The 26,343-nt window shown below is 55.1% G+C and overlaps 1 protein-coding gene across 2 annotated transcripts in view; it reads left to right on the top strand.

Annotated features, from left to right (window-relative positions):
• Nucleotides 1-5,378: 5,378 nt before the first annotated feature.
• LOC144764077 (uncharacterized) overlaps nucleotides 5,379-26,343 on the top strand; it is an 86,194-nt gene continuing 65,229 nt past the window's right edge. Inside the window, exon 1 of one of the 2 annotated variants that reach the window (XM_078650240.1) lies at nucleotides 5,379-5,438. The gene's annotated coding sequence lies outside the window, so the exon portion shown is untranslated. Of the gene's footprint in view, nucleotides 5,439-7,460; nucleotides 7,491-26,343 lie in introns of those variants that run through there. The other variant, XM_078650239.1, reaches the window with a different exon arrangement.

The raw sequence follows: 26,343 nt of genomic DNA, 5'->3' as shown, positions 1-26,343 counted from the left end.
CTAAATGAGGACTAGACCGCGCTGTGACTCACCCCTCACCCAATATGGCCGCCGACGAGACACTGGCGAGGGACCCGCGAAATGCGGTGCTTTACCAAATTATCGTGCAAGTAGGAATGGCAGCGTGCAGGTAAGCGTGGCCGGCAGAGTTAAGAACAGGGGAAATAATTGCGCTAATACAAAAGTAACCTAGGAGACTAAAACGGGAATATTAAAATTCGTAGGAGCTACACAGTGACAGAGCGCTGCCAGGAAGTGCGCTAGAGCTAATTAAGAGCTTGCCTAAGATTTGCCTGCAATTTATGCTGGTCGCGCCTCCTAAATGAGGACTAGACCGCGCTGTGACTCACCCCTCACCCAATATGGCCGCCGACGAGACACTGGCGAGGGACCCGCGAAATGCGGTGCTTTACCAAATTATCGTGCAAGTAGGAATGGCAGCGTGCAGGTAAGCGTGGCCGGCAGAGTTAAGAACAGGGGAAATAATTGCGCTAACACAAAAGTAACCTAGGAGACTAAAACGGGAATATTAAAATTCGTAGGAGCTACACAGTGACAGAGCGCTGCCAGGAAGTGCGCTAGAGCTAATTAAGAGCTTGCCTAAGATTTGCCTGCAATTTATGCTGGTCGCGCCTCCTAAATGAGGACTAGACCGCGCTGTGACTCACCCCTCACCCAATATGGCCGCCGACGAGACACTGGCGAGGGACCCGCGAAATGCGGTGCTTTACCAAATTATCGTGCAAGTAGGAATGGCAGCGTGCAGGTAAGCGTGGCCGGCAGAGTTAAGAACAGGGGAAATAATTGCGCTAACACAAAAGTAACCTAGGAGACTAAAACGGGAATATTAAAATTCGTAGGAGCTACACAGTGACAGAGCGCTGCCAGGAAGTGCGCTAGAGCTAATTAAGAGCTTGCCTAAGATTTGCCTGCAATTTATGCTGGTCGCGCCTCTTAAATGAGGACTAGACCGCGCTGTGACTCACCCCTCAACCAATATGGCCGCCGACGAGACACTGGCGAGGGACCCGCGAAATGCGGTGCATGGGGCGCGACCGCTGCGCGTGAACGCTGCACGCAAAGGCATCTGTCATATGTGGATGGTGGAGGGAGGAGGGGCGAGGGAGGAGCAGCTGAGAAGGCGGGGGCGGGGTGCAGAGCCGGGCAGGGAGGCACAATAACAAACCACAAAATGGATGGCTGCGAGCCTAAAACGCAAACAAAATGCAAATGGCACCGGCACAATCAGGCACAAGACAGCTAATTAGACAAAGGCAGCACAGCACAGTACAAAGATATTGCAAGCGCACTTTCACACTATAGCACTATTATACAAATATCATGTGCAGTCAGGCACTACTGATATCGTGAGCAATGCGAGCAGGCAGGTATAAATCATGCAGCCACCATGTTGCCATATTTAAGATGCAGAATAAGCCAGCAGCAATGTTTTCTCCAACAGCCAATGTGTCTTGTGTGTTCTTTATTCTGGTATTGCCGTGTGCGGGTTGGGTGTGTTGCCGTTGTTGGCACTGTGTGCCCGGCCTCCTCTGCCCCTCATTGCTGTGCCCTCTTCTCCTGTGCCTTCTTCCTATATCACTTTATCCTGTGCCCTTCTCCTGTACCCTGCCTCCTGCCTCCTCTGCCCCTCACTGCTGTGCCCTCTTCTCCTGTGCCTTCTTCCTATATCACTTCATCCTGTGACCTTCTCCTGTACCCTGCCTCCCGCCTCCTCTGCCCCTCACTGCTGTGCCCTCTTCTCCTGTGCCTTCTTCCTATATCACTTCATCCTGTGACCTTCTCCTGTACCCTGCCTCCCGCCTCCTCTGCCCCTCACTGCTGTGCCCTCTTCTCCTGTGCCTTCTTCCTATATCACTTCATCCTGTGACCTTCTCCTGTACCCTGCCTCCTGCCTCCTCTGCCCCTCACTGCTGTGCCCTCTTCTCCTGTGCCTTCTTCCTATATCACTTCATCCTGTGCCCTTCTCCTGTACCCTGCCTCCTGCCTCCTCTGCCCCTCACTGCTGTGCCCTCTTCTCCTGTGCCTTCTTCCTATATCACTTCATCCTGTGACCTTCTCCTGTACCCTGCCTCCTGCCTCCTCTGCCCCTCACTGCTGTGCCCTCTTCTCCTGTGCCTTCTTCCTATATCACTTCATCCTGTGCCCTTCTCCTGTACCCTGCCTCCTGCCTCCTCTGCCCCTCACTGCTGTGCCCTCTTCTCCTGTGCCTTCTTCCTATATCACTTCATCCTGTGACCTTCTCCTGTACCCTGCCTCCCGCCTCCTCTGCCCCTCACTGCTGTGCCCTCTTCTCCTGTGCCTTCTTCCTATATCACGTTATCCTGTGCCCTTCTCCTGTACCCTGCCTCCCGCCTCCTCTGCCCCTCACTGCTGTGCCCTCTTCTCCTGTGCCTTCTTCCTATATCACTTCATCCTGTGCCCTTCTCCTGTACCCTGCCTCCTGCCTCCTCTGCCCCTCACTGCTGTGCCCTCTTCTCCTGTGCCTTCTTCCTATATCACGTTATCCTGTGCCCTTCTCCTGTACCCTGCCTCCTGCCTCCTCTGCCCCTCACTGCTGTGCCCTCTTCTCCTGTGCCTTCTTCCTATATCACTTTATCCTGTGCCCTTCTCCTGTACCCTGCCTCCCGCCTCCTCTGCCCCTCACTGCTGTGCCCTCTTCTCCTATGCCTTCTTCCTATATCACTTTATCCTGTGCCCTTCTCCTGTACCCTGCCTCCTGCCTCCTCTGCCCCTCACTGCTGTGCCCTCTTCTCCTGTGCCTTCTTCCTATATCACTTCATCCTGTGACCTTCTCCTGTACCCTGCCTCCCGCCTCCTCTGCCCCTCACTGCTGTGCCCTCTTCTCCTGTGCCTTCTTCCTATATCACTTTATCCTGTGCCCTTCTCCTGTACCCTGCCTCCCGCCTCCTCTGCCCCTCACTGCTGTGCCCTCTTCTCCTGTGCCTTCTTCCTATATCACTTCATCCTGTGCCCTTCTCCTGTACCCTGCCTCCTGCCTCCTCTGCCCCTCACTGCTGTGCCCTCTTCTCCTGTGCCTTCTTCCTATATCACTTCATCCTGTGACCTTCTCCTGTACCCTGCCTCCCGCCTCCTCTGCCCCTCACTGCTGTGCCCTCTTCTCCTGTGCCTTCTTCCTATATCACTTCATCCTGTGACCTTCTCCTGTACCCTGCCTCCTGCCTCCTCTGCCCCTCACTGCTGTGCCCTCTTCTCCTGTGCCTTCTTCCTATATCACTTCATCCTGTGCCCTTCTCCTGTACCCTGCCTCCTGCCTCCTCTGCCCCTCACTGCTGTGCCCTCTTCTCCTGTGCCTTCTTCCTATATCACTTCATCCTGTGCCCTTCTCCTGTACCCTGCCTCCTGCCTCCTCTGCCCCTCACTGCTGTCTCTCCTCCTGATCTTGTCTTGTGTGCCCCCTTCTCCTGTGCCCTTCCCTGCTGTGCTATCATGTCCTGCCCCCTTCCTTCTGTCCTCCTGTGCAGCACACAGGACAGCAGCACGGGTGCGGTTCAGTGCTGCACTCACTGTGCAGTGCCTCAGTACATGTCAGACTCCTGTGCCCTCCTTTCTAGTGCCCCCTTGCTGTGCCCTGCCTCCTTTGCCCCCCTCCTTCTGTCCTCCTGTGCAGCCCATAGGGCAGCAGCACGGGTGCGGGTCAGTGCTGCACACTCACTGCACGTTAGGCTCCTGCCTCCTGTGCCCTCTCTGTGCCCTCTTCCTGTGCCCTCGTCTCCTGCCCCCCTCCTTCTGTTCATGCTACAGCACATAGGACAGCAGCACGGGTGCGGTTCAGTGCTGCACACTCACTGCACCGTGTCTCAGTACATGTCAGACTCCTGTGCCCTCCTTTCTAGTGCCCCCTTGCTGTGCCCTGCCTCCTTTGCCCCCCTCCTTCTGTCCTCCTGTGCAGCCCATAGGGCAGCAGCACGGGTGCGGGTCAGTGCTGCACACTCACTGCACGTTAGGCTCCTGCCTCCTGTGCCCTCTCTGTGCCCTCTTCCTGTGCCCTCGTCTCCTGCCCCCCTCCTTCTGTTCATGCTACAGCACATAGGACAGCAGCACGGGTGCGGTTCAGTGCTGCACACTCACTGCACCGTGTCTCAGTACATGTCAGACTCCTGTGCCCTCCTTTCTAGTGCCCTCTTGCTGTGCCCTGCCTCCTGTGTCCCTACCTGTGCCTTCGTCTCCAGTTCCCTCTTCCTGTGCCCCTCCCTGTGCCCTCTTCTCCTGTCCTTTCCTCTCCTGCCCCTGCCCCCCTCCTTCTATCCTCATGTACAGCACATAGGGCAGCAGCACGGGTGCGGTTCAGTGCTGCACACTCACTGCAGTGTCTCAGTACATGTCAGACTCCCGTGCCCTCCCTGTGCCCTCCCTGTGTCCTCGTCTCCTGTCCTCTCCTCTCCTGCCCCCTCCTTGTGTCCTCCTGTGCAGCACATAGGGCAGCAGCACGGGTGCGGTTCAGTGCTGCACCCACTGCACAGTGTCTCACTGCACAGCCAGGGTGCTGTGCACGCACATGTAGACGTCACATCAGGGGCTGTGCATTATGCAGTGTGCTCTGGGTTTGGGGGCCACACACTCCCCTCTGCCCCCAGACTCTGACGTCCATGGGAGCCCCCCCACCCCCCCACTCATCACCCCAATCTTGAGTCAGCCTTCTGCTGCAGTATAACCTTGTGTGATTGTAATGCACCGTTTACATTCACTGGTGCATTCTGGGACTTGTAGTTTCATATGCCGTCTGTGTTCGAAAATGGCAGCGACAGAGCCAGGGTCGTTCTAAGGGACCCCCCACAGACAGAGATAGTCAGGCCACAGAGGGGGTTGCTAACAAGCCCCTCTAGATGGTCCCTCCCACCACAGAGCGCTGCGAAGTCCTGCATATGAAGAGAGGCGCCCCTTCGGGTAAACTCCGCGCTATATATAACACCCCCTGTCTCAAGCATGGGGGGCACCAATGGGGGCTGTCAGAATAGGTGAACAGACCCTAGAGCAGGAATTTGTGGATCGGGCCGGGGGTGGGGGGTGGGGAGGGGGGGTCTGTGGATGGGAGGAGGAAGGTCAAGGGAAGAGCTCCAGGGGGGGAGGGGAGGGCTGTGCTGCATCCGAGGGGTGCAGCCAGGACAGGGGGGGCGGGTAAGCAGGGGTGTGGGGTGTGTTTGGGGCAGGAAGGCTCTTCACAGGTCCCTACAGAAGGCCGCACCACAGACCACAAGGAGGGGGGGGGGGCGGAGAGGACAAGAGGAAGCAGGGGGTGGGGGCTGGGTGAGGAAGTTGCTGAGCTCATGACTACAGGATGCTGCCAGCCCCTCCCTGTCCGTCCTGTAACCTCTCACATCGCTGCGGGTGGGGGCGACGCTTAAACCCTGGATGTTGGACTCCGACAGGCGAGCTAATTTCAACCAAAGTGCTGCGAGGTGAGCGCGCCGTGTGATCTGCTGCAGATGAGCGCTGTGATAGGCGGCAGGTGAGCGTGCCATGTGATCTGCGGCAGGTGAGCGCGCCGTGTGATCTGCGACAGGTGAGCGCGCCGTGTGATCTGCTGCAGGTGAGCGCGCCTTGTGATCTGCGGCAGGTGAGCGCGCCGTGTGATCTGCGGCAGGTGAGCGCGCCGTGTGATCTGCTGCAGGTGAGCGCGCCTTGTGATCTGCGGCAGGTGAGCGCGCCGTGTGATCTGCGGCAGGTGAGCGCGCCGTGTGATCTGCGGCAGGTGAGCGCGCCGTGTGATCTGCGGCAGGTGAGCGCGCCGTGTGATCTGCTGCAGGTGAGCGCGCCTTGTGATCTGCGGCAGGTGAGCGCGCCGTGTGATCTGCGGCAGGTGAGCGCGCCGTGTGATCTGCTGCAGGTGAGCGCGCCGTGTGATCTGTGGCAGGTGAGCGCACCGTGTGATCTGCACGGGTGGGCGCGCCGTGTGATCTGTGCAGGTGAGCGCGCCGTGTGATCTGCGGCAGGTAGCGCGCCGTGTGATCTGCGGCAGGTGAGGCGCCGTGTGATCTGCGGCAGGTGAGCGCGCCGTGTGATCTGCGGCAGATGAGGCGCCGTGTGATCTGCGGCAGGTGAGCGCGCCGTGTGATCTGTGGCAGGTGAGCGCGCCGTGTGATCTGCCCGCAGGTGAGCGCGCCGTGTGATCTGCTGCAGGTGAGCGCGCCGTGTGATCTGCTGCGAGGTGAGGCGCCGTGTGATCTGCGCAGGTGAGCGCGCCGTGTGATCTGCGGCAGATGAGGCGCCGTGTGATCTGCGGCAGGTGAGCGCGCCGTGTGTGATCTGCGGCAGGTGAGCGCGCCGTGTGATCTGCGGCAGGTGAGCGCGCCGTGTGATCTGCGGCAGGTGAGCGCGCCGTGTGATCTGCGGCAGGTGAGCGCGCAGTGTGATCTGCGGCAGGTGAGCGCGCCGTGTGATCTGCTGCAGGTGAAGGCGCCTTGTGATCTGCTGCAGGTGAGCGCGCCGTGTGATCTGCTGCAGGTGAGCGCGGCGTGTGATCTGTGGCAGGTGAGCGCACCCTGTGATCTGTGGCAGGTGAGCGCGCCGTGTGATCTGCGGCAGGTGAGCGCGCCGTGTGATCTGCTGCAGGTGAGAGTGCCATGTGATCTGCTGCAGGTGAGCGCGCCGTGTGATCTGCTGCAGGTGAGCGCGCCGTGTGATCTGCGGCAGGTGAACGCGCCGTGTGATCTGCGGCAGGTGAGCGCGCCGTGTGATCTGTGGCAGGTGAGCGCGCCCTGTGATCTGCGCAGGTGAGCGCGCCGTGTGATCTGCGGCAGGTGAGCGCGCCGTGTGATCTGCTGCAGGTGAGAGTGCCGTGTGATCTGCTGCAGGTGAGCGCGCCGTGTGATCTGCTGCAGGTGAGCGCGCCGTGTGATCTGCGGCAGGTGAACGCGCCGTGTGATCTGCGGCAGGTGAGCGCGCCGTGTGATCTGCGGCAGGTGAGCGCGCCGTGTGATCTGCGGCAGGTGAGCGCGCCGTGTGATCTGTGGCAGGTGAGCGCGCCCTGTGATCTGCGCAGGTGAGCGCGCCGTGTGATCTGCTGCAGGTGAGCGCGCCGTGTGATCTGCGGCAGGTGAGCGCGCCCTGTGATCTGCGGCAGGTGAGCGCGCCGTGTGATCTGCGGCAGGTGAGCGCGCCGTGTGATCTGCGGCAGGTGAGCGCGCCGTGTGATCTGCGGCAGGTGAGCGCGCCGTGTGATCTGCGGCAGGTGAGCGCGCCGTGTGATCTGCGGCAGGTGAGCGCGCCGTGTGATCTGCGGCAGGTGAGCGCGCAGTGTGATCTGTGGCAGGTGAGCGCGCCGTGTGACCTGCTGCAGGTGAGCGCGCCGTGTGATCTGCTGCAGGTGAGCGCTCCGTGTGATCTGCTGCAGGTGAGCGCGCCGTGTGATCTGCGGCAGGTGAGCGCAGGTGAGCGCGCCGTGTGATCTGCGGCAGGTGAGCGCGCCGTGTGATCTGCTGCAGGTGAGCGCGCCGTGTGATCTGCGGCAGGTGAGCGCGCCGTGTGATCTGCGGCAGGTGAGCGCGCCGTGTGATCTGCGGCAGGTGAGTTGTGTGAGGTGCGCGCGCCGTGTGAGCTGTCTGTGTGGGAGGGATGGGGTTGGGAAGGTACTGAGTGAGGGGAGTTTGTTCCCTTCTTCTTTGTGATGTAATTAGTGTAATAACAAGCATTTACAATGCAATGGTCTCGCCTTTGCAAAAGTTAGAGCTATTGGCATTGTAAATGACAACATTTTTATTAATGTGTTGGTTTTGAAAACAGATAAATAAATGGCATTGTCATTTACAATCCACACACACACACACACAGAGTCACAGAGCCACACACACAGAGCTACACACACACACACACATCCACACGCACACAGATCCACACACCGGCTCTGCTCACAACATACACTCTCCCAAACCAAAAAGTAACACAAGCATTTGCAAAGCAACCGGTCTCGCATTTGCGAGAGTTTGAGCTATTGGAATTGTAAATGAGACATAGTCCTTGCTTACAAGAAGCAAGGCTCGAAGTAAAACAGGTGCAGTTACTGCCAGCCTTGTTTCTCGTAAACAACAACTATAAATACAATGCCCACCACTTGCAGGTTTTTCAAAACACTTGCATAAAAGGCATTGTCATTTGCATTGTCAATAGCTAAAACTTTGGCAAATGCGAGACCTATTACATTGCCAATGCTTCTTTTAAAATTTTCTATTATATTATTTTAACAACTTCGCTGGTGTTGTTTAATCAGCTCTAGAAAACGAAACTCAGCATGGGAGAACCACGTGAAGTCTCAAATCAACTTTAAGTCAGATACATGGCTGCGGCTCGGCTCGACGTATTCTTCGAACCTCGGGCCGAACCCAAACGGAACCTTGGCGCGGCTTCTGCCGCCCTCCCAGGGGTTAATTTGTAACAAAAGATATGTTCTCTTCAGGCGGATGCTTCGACCAGCACATTTCTCTTTTTAGCCTGCCTAACAGAGAGCATACAAACCCTACAAGTGGGGAGGGGATGTGGTGTAAAGGCCAGAACTGCAGACTTAGGAGCTGGGAACCAGGTTCAGGTCTCTGCTTTCGCTCCACAGCCTGTGATTCTGGACGAATCACTTAATCTCCAGATACAAACCAAAAATGAATGTGTCCTTAACAGGAGCTCAAGCGCTGGTGTTGATTAAGTGTTGGTGCTGAGCACCGGAAAGCGCCGGCTCATATTCAGCACTGCACTCTCCCATATATAAATCACCATTGCACCAAGTGAAGCCAGGTAACCTCAAGAGACAGGAGATAAAGGGTACACCTAGGAAGGTGGGGGCACAGGGACCCCCACACCACAAACCTCTTGTGAATACCTCTCCCTGCCATCTCTGCCTGACTGACTCAGCTCGACAGTCACTACAATGAAGTGCAGCCCGGTGTGAGGGAAAGCACTTTCCGTTGACCCTAGGCACCCGGATGGGCTTGAAGGAGGGAGGGTTGGTGCCCACAGCTTCCATTCCAAGCACTTTACCTAAAGAAGGGGGGAGTGGTTGAAGGAGCGCAGAAACCAGGGATTGCCAACTCACACGCTCCCCTCGTGTCTGCACAGACGGTAGGCGAGCAGAGGGGTAAGATTCAAGAACATTCTGTCCCAAAAGACAGTCTGCATGCACCCCCCAGGAGGAGCGGGGGAGGTCAGAGGTGAAGAGGGCACTGGAAGCGAGCTGAGACCAGGCAGGTATCCGAGCAAAGAGCCTGGCCGCCCCCCTCCGCTGTCACTTCTACGTTTCTAAGGGCCATATGTATCATACAAATTCGCATTCGCAAAGGCCGAAAATCACAGAATTTCGGCCTTTGCGAATGCGAATTTGCTAAATGGGATGTATTAATTAACCCTGGGCGAAGCACTACGCTATGCTCACGTAGTTTGCAAACTTTGCGCAACTTCACACTACGCGAGCTGCACGTAGCACAGTGCGAACACACGCGGTCCTCAACATCATGTTCACGACCGCGAGCAAGCAAAATGACATCCCGGCGAGATTCTCAACGCTGGGAGGTCAGGTTTCTCATTGCGAGCGGTTGCGCATGCTCGCGACCTCTCGCAGTGAGAAACTACCAGTTCGCGTTGACAAAGCTGCTGCTCGAGTAAAAATCTACTCGAGCAGCAGAAAACTACAGCTCGCACTGTGCAAGATGCCATTTTCAATGATTGCACAGTGCCGGATACTTGTCCGCACTGTGCAATCATTGAAAACACATCTTGCACAGTGCGAACATGCTAATACGCAGCTCGCGTAGTGCTACGTGCAGTTCGCGTAGCTTCGCGTAGCGCTACTTCGGGAACTACGCCCACCCTTAGTATGAATGAAAATCCGGTGCAAAATAAGTAATCGCAAAATTTGCGATTTCTTATTTTGCAATTGCATTTAAGGAATCACAAATTTTGCGAATCCTTAAATGCAATGTATGAAGCTAAAAAAAATTGCTTATTGTCCCTAAGGAATCGCAAATGACCACCAACTTCAAGTTGGTGGTAATTTGTGAATTTCTTGAAAAATGCCAATTTTAGCATTTTTCAAAGTGCCATGAGACGCACAGACATGCCCTTAGGGCATGTATGTGCACCCCGTGTGCACCCATGCTTATTTCAAGGGTGCAACAGGGTATCCTTTGGACACCCCTGCACCCTTGAAATTCTCAATTTGCGATCAGCAAATTGCGAATCGCAAATTGAGAATAAATTCCCATTCTTTCCTATGGGCCTCCTGGCCCATAGAACTGAATGGGAAAGTATTCTTTAATTGCGAATTCGCTATTTGCGAATTTGCAATTAAGGAATATCAAGAAATCGCAAAAAAAATTGCGATTTTCTTGATACATACTAGTTAGCGATTCTGAAATAGCGATTTCTTAAAAATCGCTATTACAGAATCGCTAATTGGTACCTTGATACATATGGCCCTAAGCACCAGTAAACATCAGCTCAGCGCCTCGAGCTCTGGGAGGAAGGCTGTCTTCGAGGCACTAATAGTGTCACACTACAGTAGTTCTACGCAGCTCTGTCGCTGCAGAGACCCCAGAGTCTGGGCCGGGACAGCAGTGAGCACAGGCTGAGAGGCGGGGGGGTTCATAAAGACACCCCCAGCATGAGGCCGACAGAGCTGTAAACCGAGGCGCTATACTCTGGGGGGAAGGCTGTCTTCGAGGCACTATCGAGAATGACCCTACAGGTGTTCCAGGCAGCTCTGTTCCTGCAGAGACACCCCAGAGTCTGGGCCGGGACAGCAGCGAGCACACGCTGACGAGCATGAGGGCGGCAGAGTTGTAACCCGAGGCGCTATACTCTGCAGGCACCGCCCTGACAGAAGCCGAGCAGCGCATTCCTGGCACCGGTGAGTTCACTCCAGCTCGGCCTGTGAAGCGCTGCGGGATTACAGCGCCCTGAGGCCACAGAGCACAGAGTGTGGCCCGGGGCTGCATATGAACACAATTGTGCGGCCGTTCACACCGGCATCGGTGCATTTGCACTTCTATGGTGTGGGGGGAAATACATACATATAAAAGCAAACACAGTCTTCCTGCACAGCAGAGCCCAGCCGTGCTGCACGGGCGCAACTGCAGGGCCAACTCACTCCTTCAGCCTCCCGAGGTCTACAAATGAAGGACTGCTGTAATATTGTATCAGCAGCAAGACACAGCTCGGTCTGTGGCCTGCGTTATATGAGGGTGACTGTAACCGTGGGCGCTCTGTCCAAGACACCACGGCGTGGAAGGCCTGTGTATGGCAAGCGCCAATAAGCGCACCAGCCTCGCAAGGCACTATAGGGTGGCACGGGCTGATGAGCAGACATGTGGCGCTTTAATGTGGACATGCCAACCTGCTCCACACACAGCTTCAGCGAGGATATGAGAAAACACTATTGCAAGGCGTCAAGGGACACTGGAGGAGTCCACAGAGGTGGCAGTAGGGATATGAGGGCGGGGGCTACCCCAAAATCCAGGAAAGTTGCAGCTCGGGCGTGAACCGTCCCCACCTCTGGCTCCCTGGTGAGGCCTGTAGTGAGGATTTACGTTTATCGTGTTTTTCCCTGTCTTAATGTAATGCCGCATGCCTGCCACCGGAAGGGGGTGCTGGCACCGGAAGCAGGGGTCTTCATTCGGCCCTGAGGGCTCCACCTGAGGCTGGCAGACAACGGGGGGCCTCACAGCTCGCACCCCCTCTCTTGCAACACACATTCCAACATGTAGCACGAAGCAGCTACAACAAGTCAAAAGGAACAAGTTAGAGAGCAAGGAAACAACTGCAGCATGGAGAGTTTCCCATAAAGTTTCACGGCGGAGTTACGCCAGCTCCCCCCCGAAAATGACGGGCGTTTCTCCGAGCCATTTGTGAATGATCTCGTAGAAACATGGTGGTGTGGAGCGCTCCTTTCTTGCCTTACGATCTCGGAAGGCAAGAGAGGAGCGCTCCACACCACCATGTTTCTCCGAGGTCATTCACAAATGGCTCAGAGAAACGCCCGTCATTTTTTGGATTGAGGGGCGTGTTTTCCTTTCTCTCAGCCAATGAGTAGAAAAGTATCACTAAGCTAAAAAACACACCCATCAATCCGGTCCTAAATTGATGGACAACACTGTTCTCCAATGAATGGCCTCCGTTTAGGAAGCCAGCCAATGGAGAACAGGGGCGGGTTCGAACCCCACTATCCAAAACATGAATTTTTCCCAGCGAGAGCTGCGCATGCGCAGGTCTTCGCTGGGCGAAACCTAAAATGGGGCCGCTCCCAGAGGGTCTCAGGCCTGTGCCGGTGAAACTGGGCTATAAATGGGACGGGTGTTCCGGTGCCGCTGCCGGTCCTATCCCTCTGCCCCCTCTCCCTTCTGCCTACCTCTATCTCCCCTCTGCTTCTCTCTACCCTCTGCCTCTCTCTTCCCTGTGCCTCGTTCTCCCCTCTCCCTCTCTCTTCCCCTCTGCCCCCCTCTTTCCCCTCTGCCTCCATCTCTCTCTCTCTCCCCCTCTGCCTCCCTCTCCCACCTCTTCCTCCCTCTCTCATCTCTGCCTCCTTTCCCCCCCTCTCTCTCCCCTCTGTCGCCCCCTCCCTTTCTGCCTCCCTCTTTCCCCCTCGCTCCTTCTCTCCCCACTGCCTCCCCCCCCTCTGCCTTCCTCTCTCCCCTCTTCCTCTCCCTCTCTCCCCTTCTTCCTCCCTCTCTCCCCTCTACCTCCCTCTCTCCCCTCTGCATCCCTCTCTCTCCCTCCCTCCCCTCTGCCTCCCTCTCTCTCCCTCTCTACCCTCTCCACCCCTCTCTTTCTCTCTCTCTCTCCTCTCTCCCTCCCTCTCTCCCCTCTGCCTCCTTCTCTCTCCCACGCTCCTCCTCTTTCTCTCTGTTCCCTCCCCCTCCCCTTTGTTTGTTCCATCTTTATCTTTCATCTCTACATACATTTCTGTCCCTGATTTTATCAGGTACAATAACTATTGCACCTAAAAGAAGCCAATGGTGATCAGGCCATCAACCTTTGACCCCAGTAGGGCTGTCTCAGCCTCTCATCCTTGTGAAGTGGATATTAGAAGCTGTCATGATAAGGTATGGGGTCTGATGTCATCTTACAGCGGATTTGATGTAATGTGATGTTTATTTAAAACACTTTTTTTAACGATAATGTGTAATTTTCGTGCTCAAACGTTAGATTGTCTGCGGTTGTGGGTTCACATGACGGGTATTGTGGGCGGGGCTCCATGCATGTGCTCTGGTCCAGTGAGCCAATGGGGTGTCAGTGTAATGTTTCCTCTGGATGGAATCCAGGCATCGAGGTGGAGGGTGGGTGTGGGGGGTGGAATCCATTTGTCAGTGTTTATTTATTTTTTAATGGCTTTGATGTGTTTGTGCTGCTTTCATAATGCTTTAAAGAATTTTTTTCTCATAGTTTAAATTGCAGCGTCTGTAAGAAATCAATCAATCAATCAATCAGGTGTTTGTTAAGTGCAACTACTCACCCGTAAGGGTCTCAGGGCGCTGGGGGTGGGGAGGTTGAAGGTTCTAGTCATCAAGGAGGGGATCTGTCGAAGAGCCAGGTTTCGAGGTTTCTTGTGAAGATTGGGAGGGATGTTATCTGTCTGAGGAGGAGCGGAAGGTCGTTCAGGGCTCTGGCCGCACGGAAGGAGAAGGAGCGGCCTCCCGAACTGGTCTTTCTGGTGCGTCGTAGGAGAGCTGGGCTGATCGTAGGGGCCTTTGGGTGCGTGGAATTGAGTCGGTTGTTCAGGTTTGCTGGTCCCGTGCGTGGAGGGCCTTATAAGCATGGGTTAGCATCTTGAAGGTGACTCTAGCTTCGATGAGGAGCCAGTGGAGTGTGGGCAGGTGCTGGGAGATGTGGCAGTGTCTTGGCAGGTTGTGACTGTTTTTGATGTTCTGTAGCTTGCGGTGAGGTTTTTGTTTACTCCGACATAGAGTGCGTTGCCGTAGTGAAGCTTGCTGGTGACCAGGTCCTGAATAACGGGTCTTTCTGTGTTCAAGGGGGATCCATTTGAAGGTCTTACGTAGGAGGGTGTGAAAGAGGAGGACGAGACGGAGTTGCTCTGGTGGTCCATTTTGAGCTCTGACTCCAGGATGATTCCCAGGTTGCGTGCGTGGTCCGTGGGTGGGCTTCTGAGGGCGGAGGGCCACCAGGTGTCGTTCCAAGCATCGGAGTTTGGGCCCATGATGAGCACTTCTGTTTTGTTGGTGTTTATTTGTAGGCAGCTGTTTTCCATTCATTTGGCGACGGCTTCCCTGCCTTCTCAAAAGTTGTCTGGCGGTGTTGGGTTCGTTGGATAGGGAGAGAAGGAGATGGGTGTCGTCTGCGTATGACACAATGTTGAGTCGTAGGTTCTGACGATGGGGGCGAGTGGACCCATGTAGACGAAGAAGAGCGTATGGCTTGATGGAGGACCCCTGGGGGACTCGGTAGGTTTAGGGGTCCAAGAGGAAAGGGGGGAGTCTGACCTACTGCATTCTGCCGGAGAGGAAGGAGTGGATCCAGTCGAGTGCCTTGTCTTAGATCCCTGCGTCGTGGAGTCTGCGTATTAGGGTGCGGTGAGAGACTGTGTCAAATGCCGCTGAGAGGTCGAGGAGGGAGGAGGCTGCTGTTTCTCCTTTGTCCAGTAAGGTACAGGTGTTTTCTGTCGCGCGGAGGGGCAGTTTCCATACTGTGGTTTTTTCTGAAGCCGGATTGGGAGGAGTCAAGGATGTTGTGCTCTTCGATGAATGTGGCGAGTTGGCTGTTGATGGCTTTCTCCATGACTTTCACTGGGAACAGGAGCAGGGAGCTGGGACTGTAGTTTTTGAGGTCGGTGGGGATCGCCAAGGGTTTCTTCAGGAGGGGGTTGATCTCAGCATGTTTCCAGTCGCCAGGGAACAAGGCTATTACCAGGGAGTGGTTGATGGTGTGGCAGAGCATGGGTGCGATGGTGTCAGCGGCTCTGAAATTGTGGTAGGAGCAGGGTCCGTGGGTGCCCGGAGTGGATTGACTTCATCGTCTTCAGTGTGTCTTCGGTGGTGAGGGGTTGTCCAGTTGTCGATCGCTGGCTTCAGGGTGTTGGAGGTGGTTGGTGAGGGTTCTGTGTATTGGTCGTCTTTGTTCAAAGTAAGTAATACATTAATAATACAGAGTTTTATAAAGCGCGAACAGCTACCTCACGAGGAGGTGTCCCGGCGCTATAGCAACAGTGTTGTGCCGTTTAGGTAGAAGAGCTGGAGTCTGACGTGGTGCCTAGCATAGTCATAGATGCTCTTGATTTGTGGTGGAAAAAGGTGCTAAGTTTGTCGCAGAGGTCTTGTGAGAGAGGGATGTCAGTAGACTCGCTGGTGGGGTGGGCGAACTCCTTGATGATGTTGAAGAGTACTTTGCTGTTGTGTGCAATGAGTGGAGATTCTGTCTTCAATCGCTTTTATCCTCGTTTTTCTGATGAGTTGGTGGCGGCTCTGAAGTTGTTGTGGCATTCTGTGGATTTGGTGTTCCTCCAGGCCTTTTTGAGGTGGGAGCAAGTGCGCTGGACTCTCAAGTTCGGTGGTGAACCATCTAGCCTTCTTGGCATGGGTGTTGTTGTTTTTCTTGAGGGGGCTATGGTGTTGGCACTGTCGGAGATCCATCTGTGCAGGGTTCAATCTGCGGTGTAGGCTCGTCGTGTTCCACGATGGTTGGGGTGGAGTTGCTGAGTGATGAGGTTTAGCTGGTCATTGGTGATTCTGGTCCAGTTTCTTTGTGGGAGCAGGTGCTGGTGTCTGTCAATGGGGGTTGATCTGAAGGTGAAGTGGACGCACCGAGGGCCAGTCCACAGGAGTTTTGTGGTGTGGCTGAAGGTGATGAAGTTTCCTGTTGTGAAGAGGGGTTCAAGGGTGTGTCTGCTGAGAGGTGGGTTCGGTCACGATCTGGCGGAATCCAATGTTGTGGAGGTTATCCAGAAGGGATGTGGTGCTGAAGTCCAATTGGGTTGGCGAAGTTGAAGTTGAGGTCTCCCAGTAGGGTGTAGTTGGTGGACGCGATTGCATGCGAGGAGATGATGTCCGTGATGGAGTTGGCGAAAAGTCTGCGGGGTCCAGGGGGTCGGTAGATGAGTGTTCCTCGGAGGGTGGAGGTATGGCTGGCCAGTATCTTGAAGTTAAGGTGTTCCATTACGTCTGTGGGCTCGTCGGGGGTGTGCTCAAGCGGAGGGTGCATTTGTGGACGATGGCGATTCCTCCTCCGGGCGGGTGGGGCGTACCTGCCTGGTAATCTTGTATCCTTGGGGTGATGGCGATGTCCGGTCCCGAGGTGGTGTTGGTCCAGGTTTCTGTTTGTGTGTTTGTGGAGGGATTGGACGTTGAGGAGGATGCATTGCAGGGTCTGCAGCACTGTATTTCAGTGTTTACTTTGCATGATTATATTGCATTTGCAGCACCTAACACACAAGAATGGGAGAAAGAGGAGGTGGAGCTGAGGGTGAGTTGTGGGGGCCATGCGAGTGTCAGGGTGGATTGTAGTCGAAAGGTAGAATCATTCTTGAAACCCTTAAAACCTCTCCCAGTAGTAGAAGTAGTAGCTGGACAGAAAGAGCTCGGGAAGCTGTCAATAAAGAGGTGAGTAGAGCTCTTGCCATAAACTGTCACCTGCAGGTTTCACAGTCCAGTCCCACTGAGAGGTCAGAAGACCAGGGTCTGCTGGGGTGGTCTGTAGATAGCATCAGGATACAAGTCCCACAGAGAGAGGTCAGGAAGTCCAGTGCCTGCTGGGGTGGTCTGTGGATAACATCAGGTTACACAGTCCAGTCCCACTGAGAGGTCAGAAGACGAGTGCTTGCTGGGGTGGTCTGTGGATAAAACCAGGTTCCAGGTTACACAGTCCAGTCCCACTGAGAGGTCAGAAGACCAGGGTCTGCTGGGGTGGTCTGTGGATAACATCAGATTACACAGTCCAGTCCCACTGAGAGAGGTCAGGAAGGCCAGTGCCTGCTGGGGGGGTCTGTGGATCACATGCAGGTCACTTGTTCTAAAGCCAGTAAGATAGCTTGGTTGGTTTATGCACCTGCTGAACATGTGCATGGGGGAATCTGGCTGAAATCATATTACTGAATCTTCTTTACCGAACAAAAATGTACAATTTTAGGTGCATGGACAGTTCACCCACAACCACATGACGTGCGGCTACCTCCACTATTATCAGCACAGGGAGTGAGAGAAGCAAACCTTTAACATGTGAAGGGTTCCGGGCATCAGAGGGTGACAGAGCCATCAGGTGTCAATCACTGCTGGGGCATCAGCTCTTACAGTGGGGTTTGTGCCCGATGGTGCCAACGCGCTGCACCCCGAGGTGTTTTGAGCGACACCCGAATCACTGCGACAGAACAGCCGTAGTGAACAAGCCAACATTCACAGCCCTTCTGTTTCATTATTCAAAGCATTAGGGTGCAATGAATCACTTTAAAAAACGATTATTTCCTCAAATGCAGGACTTTAAGCCTGAGCAGGACAATGTGGCTGAAAGTGAAAGGGGCATTGTGAGGATTTGGGGGTACTGTATGATATGGTGGGGGGCCTTATTGTGCAGGACACTCACGAATACATCTTGGGTCCAGTCAGACTCATTCTTTAAACCTCAAGCCCAGCCCTGGGTAGCTGTGGCTGCGAGCACTAATGATTAGCAAAAGAACTCTGGGCCATATGTACAAACTTCAGCTTTTCAACTCCGAAATTGCAATTTTAGCGACTCGCAACTTGCGAGTCACAAAATCCGATGTACAACAGTGCCTCAGACACTGCCTCATTAATATTCATGAGGCAGGTCGCAATTTACGACCTATGGAGAATGGTTGGCACTCATTGGGATGGTGGCCTGATGGGGTCAGGAGACTACCATGTCTATGACTGCTTTTTAAATAAAGCACTTAAAAAAACAATGCAGGCTGTTGTCCTTAAAGGAAACAGGATGCCTTTTCAAAAATGAAAAAGCTTTCTTTTCGTTTTTAGGTCTCGCCTAGGCTGCGCTTGCGCTGTCTCGTCGAGACTTTCTGTATTCAGATATGGACTTGAAGCTCCACCCATTTTCCTCCCATCTTTTCAATTAGCTCCTGTTAGTGACCTTTGTAAGTGGTGCCTTTTTATTCATTAATAAGCTTATGTGTCCTTCCTTAGTACCTCCCTTTCTCCTGTTGTAACCTCTCATGAGGACAGCCGCTGTTACATGTGTCGTTACTCTACATATTTTAATTACTATCTGTGAGCACTCTTTTCTTAAATCACTTACTCCTGCCTGCACACTCTGCCCGAATATATTTTTGTTTTTACCCAGCACAGCACACCTTAGCTGCAATAATGGTAGCCGCACCTTTCTTTTCCTATATGCCACTCGTCGAACTCGGTAGCACCCTTTTTATCAAATTTCGTTACTTTTCTCACAATTGCAGCACGTCCACTTTAGCTGTAAACATCTTAAGCTAAAGTGCGGGTGCCACGATTGCTTCAAAAGTAAATAAATAGAAAAAAATGCATCCCTGGCCTTTATTTTCTATTTCTTTACTTTTGACTGAAGGAATTGCGGCACCCGCGATTTAGCTAAAGAGGTTTAAAGCTAAACTGCAGGAGCCACCATTATAACAAAAGTAAATACATTGAAAAAAAACAAGCAGCTGTCATTTGCTTTCTCTTTGTTTACTTTTGCAGCAATGGCGGCACCCGCGCTTTAACTTTAAACATTTTAAGCTAAAGCACGGTTGCCGTGTTTGCTGCAAAAGTCTATACATTGAAAAACAAGCATTGGCATAGCCAATAGGTCTTGTCTTTGGGACCTTATAAGTGTTTAGATATCCAGCACAATGTCCTTGGTGCAACAACAACTGTTGCATAACTAAACAATTATAAGGTCCCAAAGACGACACCTATTGGCTATGCCAATGCTTGTTTTTACATGCAATGGCTTGTTCCTCTTAAAGAAGTTCCTTTTAACAGAAAACTATTGTTTCATATTGCGCAAAAAACAGATTTCAATCATGACAACCTTAACCATGAGTTGGTGTTAAAAACACAGTCATGATCTCCAGTCGCTGCTGGTGACGCTGCTGCTTTCAGCCACATGAAAAAGCCGTGACAAACATATCTTGCAAAACTTTAGAATACTCAAAACTGAAGTGTTTAAACTAAATTGAGAAATAGACCATCATATTTAAATTTAAAAAAAATCATAATTTTTAAATAAAAAAGGCATCTCACCGTTAAATTGGCAAGTCACCAAACTGGAGAAGTTTCTACCAAATGGGGTCGGTAGGAGCAAGTGGGTAATCTCATTTTACGGTCAATCAGGAAAACCATATTTTGTTCAGTACAACTTCCTCTGACCCAATAAATGACAGAAAACACTGCTGTAACATTAGTAAAGGACTTATTAAATGCACGACCAGCTGGTTTTCCAAAAGGATGCCATGTGTGCCTAATTGCTGCGAGATTATGACGCAAACAGGTACAACAAGAAAAAACATTAGGGAGCTCACCTCCAGGTTTTTAAAACTCCATCATAGTGCCTCGAAGTGAGCAATCCACCTCTTTCTTTCCATTGGTAAATCAGTACCGTGGTCCTGAAGACCCATTAAGAAGCAGCCCCGAGCCTGCCCTCATTTCAGGGCTGCCTGTAGGGCTTGGCGAACGACCACCGCCATCCTGGCACCACCTGCAAGCGCACAGCTGTCCCAGAGCAGAGAGGCGCTGCAGGAGGAAGGGTGAGCCCGCTGCAGGGTGAACGCCCTGCTCTCTTCACACGCTGCACAACCGGACACGAGGGGTCACCAGCCAAGCAGGACCAGCGGCAGGACACGAGGGGTCACCAGCCAAGCAGGGCCAGCGGCAGGACATGAGGGGTCACCAGCCATGCAGGACCAACGGCAGGACACGAGGGGTCACCAGCCAAGCAGGACCAGCGGCAGGACACGAGGGGTCACCAGCCAAGCAGGACCAGCGGCAGGACACGAGGGGTCACCAGCCAAGCAGGACCAGCAGCAGGACACAAGGGGTCACCAGCCAAGCAGGACCAGCGGCAGGACACGAGGGGTCACCAGCCATGCAGGACCAGCGGCAGGACACGAGTGGTCACCAGCCAAGCAGGACCAGCGGCAGGACACGAGGGGTCACCAGCCAAGCAGGGCCAGCGGCAGGACATGAGGGGTCACCAGCCATGCAGGACCGGCGGCAGGACACGAGGGGTCACCAGCCAAGCAGGGCCAGCGGCAGGACATTAGGGGTCACCAGTCACAGAGAACTAGCAGCAGGACACGAGGGGTCACCAACCACAGACAACCAGCGGCAGGACACGAGGGGTCACCAGCCAAGCAGGACCGGCGGCAGGACACGAGGGGTCACCAGCCAAGCAGGGCCAGCGGCAGGACATGAGGGGTCACCAGCCATGCAGGACCAGCGGCAAGACACGAGGGGTCACCAGCCAAGCAGGACCAGCGGCAGGACACAAGGGGTCACCAGCCACAGAGAACCAGCGGCAGGACACGAGGGGTCACCAGTCACAGAGAATCAGCGGCAGGACACAAGGGGTCACCAGTCACAGAGAACCAGTGGCAGGACATGAGAGGTCACCAGCCAAGCGGGACCAGTGGCAGGACACGAGGGGTCACCAGTCACAGAGAACCAGCTTCAAGACACCCATTAAGAAGCAGCCCCGAGCCTGCCCTCATTTCAGGGCTGCCTGTAGGGCTTGGCGAACGACCACCGCCATCCTGGCACCACCTGCAAGCGCACAGCTGTCCCAGAGCAGAGAGGCGCTGCAGGAGGAAGGGTGAGCCCGCTGCAGGGTGAACGCCCTGCTCTCTTCACACGCTGCACAACCGGACACGAGGGGTCACCAGCCAAGCAGGACCAGCGGCAGGACACGAGGGGTCACCAGCCAAGCAGGGCCAGCGGCAGGACATGAGGGGTCACCAGCCATGCAGGACCAACGGCAGGACACGAGGGGTCACCAGCCAAGCAGGACCAGCGGCAGGACACGAGGGGTCACCAGCCAAGCAGGACCAGCGGCAGGACACGAGGGGTCACCAGCCAAGCAGGACCAGCAGCAGGACACAAGGGGTCACCAGCCAAGCAGGACCAGCGGCAGGACACGAGGGGTCACCAGCCATGCAGGACCAGCGGCAGGACACGAGTGGTCACCAGCCAAGCAGGACCAGCGGCAGGACACGAGGGGTCACCAGCCAAGCAGGGCCAGCGGCAGGACATGAGGGGTCACCAGCCATGCAGGACCGGCGGCAGGACACGAGGGGTCACCAGCCAAGCAGGGCCAGCGGCAGGACATTAGGGGTCACCAGTCACAGAGAACTAGCAGCAGGACACGAGGGGTCACCAACCACAGACAACCAGCGGCAGGACACGAGGGGTCACCAGCCAAGCAGGACCGGCGGCAGGACACGAGGGGTCACCAGCCAAGCAGGGCCAGCGGCAGGACATGAGGGGTCACCAGCCATGCAGGACCAGCGGCAAGACACGAGGGGTCACCAGCCAAGCAGGACCAGCGGCAGGACACAAGGGGTCACCAGCCACAGAGAACCAGCGGCAGGACACGAGGGGTCACCAGTCACAGAGAATCAGCGGCAGGACACAAGGGGTCACCAGTCACAGAGAACCAGTGGCAGGACATGAGAGGTCACCAGCCAAGCGGGACCAGTGGCAGGACACGAGGGGTCACCAGTCACAGAGAACCAGCTTCAAGACACGATGGGTCACCAGCCAAGCAGGACCAGTGGCAGGACACGAGGGGTCACCAGCCACAGAGAACCAGCGGCAGGACACGAGGGGTCACCAGCCATGCAGGACCAGCGGCAGGACACGAGGGGTCACCAGCCATGCAGGACCAGCGGCAGGACACGAGGGGTCACCAGTCACAGAGAACTAGCAGCAGGACACAAGAGGTCACCAGTCACAGAGAACCAGCGGCAGGACACGAGGGGTCACCAGTCACAGAGAACCAGCGGCAGGACACGAGGGGTCACCAGCCACAGAGAACCAGCGGCAGGACACGAGGGGTCACCAGCCACAGAGAACCAGTGGCAGGACACGAGAGGTCACCAGCCAAGCGGGACCAGTGGCAGGACACGAGAAGTCACCAGCCAAGCAGGACCAGCGGCAGGACACAAGGGGTCACCAGCCAAGCAGGACCAGCGGCAGGACACAAGGGGTCAATAGCCAAGCAGGACCAGCGGTCACCAGCCAAGCAGGACCAGCGGCAGGACACGAGGGGTCACCAGCCAAGCAGGACCAGCGGCAGGACACGAGTGGTCACCAGCCAAGCAGGACCAGCGGCAGGACACGAGGGGTCACCAGCCACAGATAACCAGCCGCAGGACACCAGGGGTTACCAGCCAAGCAGGACCAGTGGCAGGACACGAGGGGTCACAAGCCAAGCAGGACCAGCAGCAGGACACAAGGGTCCCCAGCCACAGAGAACCAGCGGTAGTGCTGACTTCAGCGAAATCGCTCCGGGTGGTGTACGTCAAGCAAAGAAAATAAAGTCACCGATCTGGAGACTATGGCGTGTTGTTCGAACCCAGAAGAAGCAGTGCTCATCATAACCGTTTAGGAAGAAAGATATTGTGGTCCTCTTCCACTTAACACTTCTCCCAACCACCAAGACAGCCAACAAGCTCTAGTACCATATTAAACAAAAGTGCAGCAGGAAGGTGAAAAAGTGCCCAGCTCACTCTGTAATAAAGCCCTTGAGCCTGCTGAGCTGCAGAAATCTATCTGAAACTACCCACGTGTGAAAGCGCTCACACGTGCCATGTGCAAGTGGGTGGGGGGTGCGGCCAAGAGCAGGCAGCGCTTCCTTTGCGGGAGCCTGCGACCATTACCTCATCGTCCCTCCCTCGCTTCCCTTCCTTACGAAATTGAGGCATCCCTGCCTCACCAGACACCCGTACCCACGTGATTTGTCACGTGGGGACAATATATAGCCCCCAGCCCCCTCATACCTCCTGGTTTTTTCTGTCTCACCACTGTGAGACGCGCGTCCCACGCGCTGGCCGTTCTGCGGAGCTGCGGTCATTTTCTCTATCTTGAGGGCTTCTCCCTCACTTGCTATCGCCATCCTGGGTCTGGCGGCGCCGACCTGGTGTATGCGAGCCTTCCCCACCGCATTAGGTGTTTTTGCGGTGCACTTCTCGGCGGCTGGACGGTCGGGTTCCGGGTGACGGAGTCACCGGCCCTGAGTGGCTGGGACTGTGGTTCCGGTTCGGATGGCCGGAATGGAGGCGGCGGCTGGCGGATGTGCTGTAGCTTCTCGGCTGGCTGTTTCCGATGCTCCTATGCGGTAGGGGCCTCATTTGAGGTCGTTTTTTATACATTTTTATGTTTTTGGTGATTGGTTTCATTGTCTGCGAGGCTTCTTTATTGGTTGCCTCGTGTATCCTTTGATTCTATTGGTTTTCTCCCGGCTGGGACTGTGTTACACATTATTTAAGGGCTTGCCTCGGCTTTCTACCCTGTCAGTTTCACTATGGCTAAACGGACTTCGAAGCGCTTGAGGGTTTTGTCCTCCTCTGATGAGGATGGTGAGGTGCCTGTCCCGGCTCGTAGGACCAGGTCCCAGGGTCCGGTGGATTCTTCTGCCCTCCTGTCTGCTTCTGAGGTGCAGTCCATGATTGAGGCTGCTGTGTCTCGTGCTTTGGAGGTGAGGGGTGCTAAGCCATGACGCAGGTCTTCTCGTGTTGCGGGGGGTCCGGTGGTCTCTCCCTCTGAGGACTCGTCTTCTTCTTCTTCGGACTCTGCCATGCCTTCTACGTCTTCGGGGAAGTTTGTGCGTAGGGAGGAGGTGCCTGCTATTCTCCAGCACATCAGGGAGAACTTGGGGTTTTCTCCTTTTGCTGCTCCCATGGGGTCCGGGGACATTTATCCCCAATATGTTAAGCCTCCTGAACTCTCTATGCCCTTTCATGGTCGCATCAAAGACTTGATTTCGGGGGAATGGCGGGACCTTGAGCGCTCCTCTGTTCCTCGCTTTTTGCAGAAGCTTTATTCCCTGGAGGAGGGGGAGGTCTCTCTTCCTCACTCTGTGAAGGTGGATGCCATGTTGGCCACTCTTATTGGGCGCACTTCTATTAATCCTGAGGATTGTTCACCTTCGGATGCCACGGATAAAAAGGTGGATGGTGCGCTGAAGAAGGCCTTTTCCGCTGGGAATTTGTCTTTACGTGCTGGTATCTACTCGGCGTATGCGGCGCAATCTTTGGTGTCTGACTTTGGCAAGCTGGCCACGGCTGTTCAGGAGGAGTCGGACTGCTCTGGCTTGCTTGTCCACATGGAGCAGCAGGCTAAGCTCTTGGCTGACGTCTCTTCAGATGTTCTTCGCTCTGCGGCCATGACCTCTGGCTCCTTGGTTTTGGCTCGTCGGAACTTGTGGATGCGTGACTGGAAGGCTGATTCTTCGGAGAAGTCCTCACTCCTTAAGATTCCCTTTGATGGCAAGTTGCTCTTTGGTGACCAGCTGGATAGTATGGTCACTAAGGCATTCAAGGACCGTAAGCATGCTCTGCCTTACAAGGGCAAGGCGTCTTCCTCTGGTTCTCGCCGTTTTTGGAATCCTGCTCCTTCCTCCTCTGCGTCTTTTCAGTCTTCCCGCCAGTCCTCCAGGAACTTTTCTGCTCGTCAACGCCATTTCAGGCCCAGGAAATCTTCGGCCTTGCCTGGTCCCAAGCTTCCGGCGGATACCTTCAAGAGGAAGTCCTGACGTCGACTGTGTTTCGCCCTCGGGTCCTGTGGGCGGGAGGCTGATGTCTTTCCTGGACACTTGGCAGCTGGATGTAAGGGATCGCTGGGCATTGACTATTGTCAGGAGAGGCTATATTATCGACTTTGTCGCCGTTCGGCCCGGCTGGGGCACCATCCTTACTCCTATCCCCAAGTCTCCATCCAAGAGGGAGGCTCTACTGGAAGGGGTTCGGGATCTTCTGTCAAAGAAGGCGATCGTTCCGGTCCCGCTGGCGCAGCGAGGTCTGGGATGTTATTCCATTTTGTTTCTGGTCCAGAAGGTGTCAGGGGGATTACGGCCGGTTCTGGACCTGAAGAGGGTGAATGGTTGGGTTCGGACCGTTCACTTCAAGATGGTGACTTTGCAGTCCATCATTCCGTTGGTGGGGGTCCGGGACTTCATGACGTCTATCGATTTACAGGACGCCTACCTTCACGTTCCTGTGGCTCGGACTCATCAGCAGTTTCTTCGCTTTGCGGTTGGCGGCTTCCACTTCCAGTTTGCGGTTTTGCCATTCGGGCTGAAGTCCGCCCCTCGGGTCTTCACCAAGCTCTTGGCCCCCTTGGTGGCCCTGGTCCACTGTCAGGGGATATTTTTACATCCTTATCTGGACGACTGGCTGGTTCATGCTCCCTCTTTCCAGTTGACTGTCGATCACACAGACTTGGTGCTGGCCGTTTTGAGGGGGCACGGCTTTCTTGTCAATCTGGGCAAGTCGTTCCTTGTTCCTTCCCAGGATCGTCTCTTCATTGGGGCCAGGTTTCGGACAGATTTGGGAGTGGTCACTCTGCCCGAGGCTCGGGTGGTCAAGATTCAGTCTCACATCCTGTCTCTGCTGTCCGGTCCGGTGCAGGTGGCGGCATGTTGGCTGCAGGTTCAGGGGGATATGGCTGCCACGGTGTTTCTGGTTCCTTGGGCCAGATTTCATTTACACACACTGTTGGCTCATGTTCTGGCGCATTGGTCTCCCCATTGCCTTCCCCTCTCTTCTCCGATCCCGGTTTCCCCTCAGATCAGGTCTTCTCTGGGTTGGTGGCTGGTTCGGGATCATTTGCTGAAGGGTGTCTCTCTCTCTCCTCCGGCTCCGGTTGTGGTGACGACCGATGCCAGCCTCTCGGGTTGGGGGGCCTGGCTGGGGGTTCATCAGTCCAGGGGCTTCTGGTCTCCCGCTCAGAGCAGGATTTCATCGAACTGGAGGGAGTTGGAGGCTGTCCGTCTGGCTCTGTTGGCCTTCTCCCAGTTTCTGCTGGGTTCCGTGGTCCTGGTCAGGACGGACAACGTCACGGCCATGGCTTACGTCAACAGGCAGGGGGGGACGAGGTCCTCTTCTCTGTCCCTTGTGGCGAGGCGGTTGTTTGTTTGGGCGGAATCTCATCTGTTGGCTCTCTCGGCGATCCATATTCGGGGGGTGTCCAATTCCCGGGCGGATGCCCTCAGCAGGGCCATTCCGTCGTCAGTGGATTTCTGCCTTCGTCGGGAGTTGTTTGTGGCTCTGACGTTGCGTTGGGGTGTTCCGGTGGTGGACCTCTTTGCGGATGTGGGAAATGCCTTGGTGTCCCGGTTTGTCTCCCGCTGTCGGGAGGGGTCGGCCTGGGCGGTGGATGCTCTCTCTTGCCCTTGGCCCCG

The sequence above is a fragment of the Lissotriton helveticus genome, chromosome 6, assembly GCF_964261635.1.
Source record: "Lissotriton helveticus chromosome 6, aLisHel1.1, whole genome shotgun sequence".
In the NCBI taxonomy this organism is placed as follows: domain Eukaryota; kingdom Metazoa; phylum Chordata; class Amphibia; order Caudata; family Salamandridae; genus Lissotriton; species Lissotriton helveticus.
Note: the sequence above shows the minus strand (reverse complement) of the source record. Positions and strands in the feature narration are given on the sequence as shown.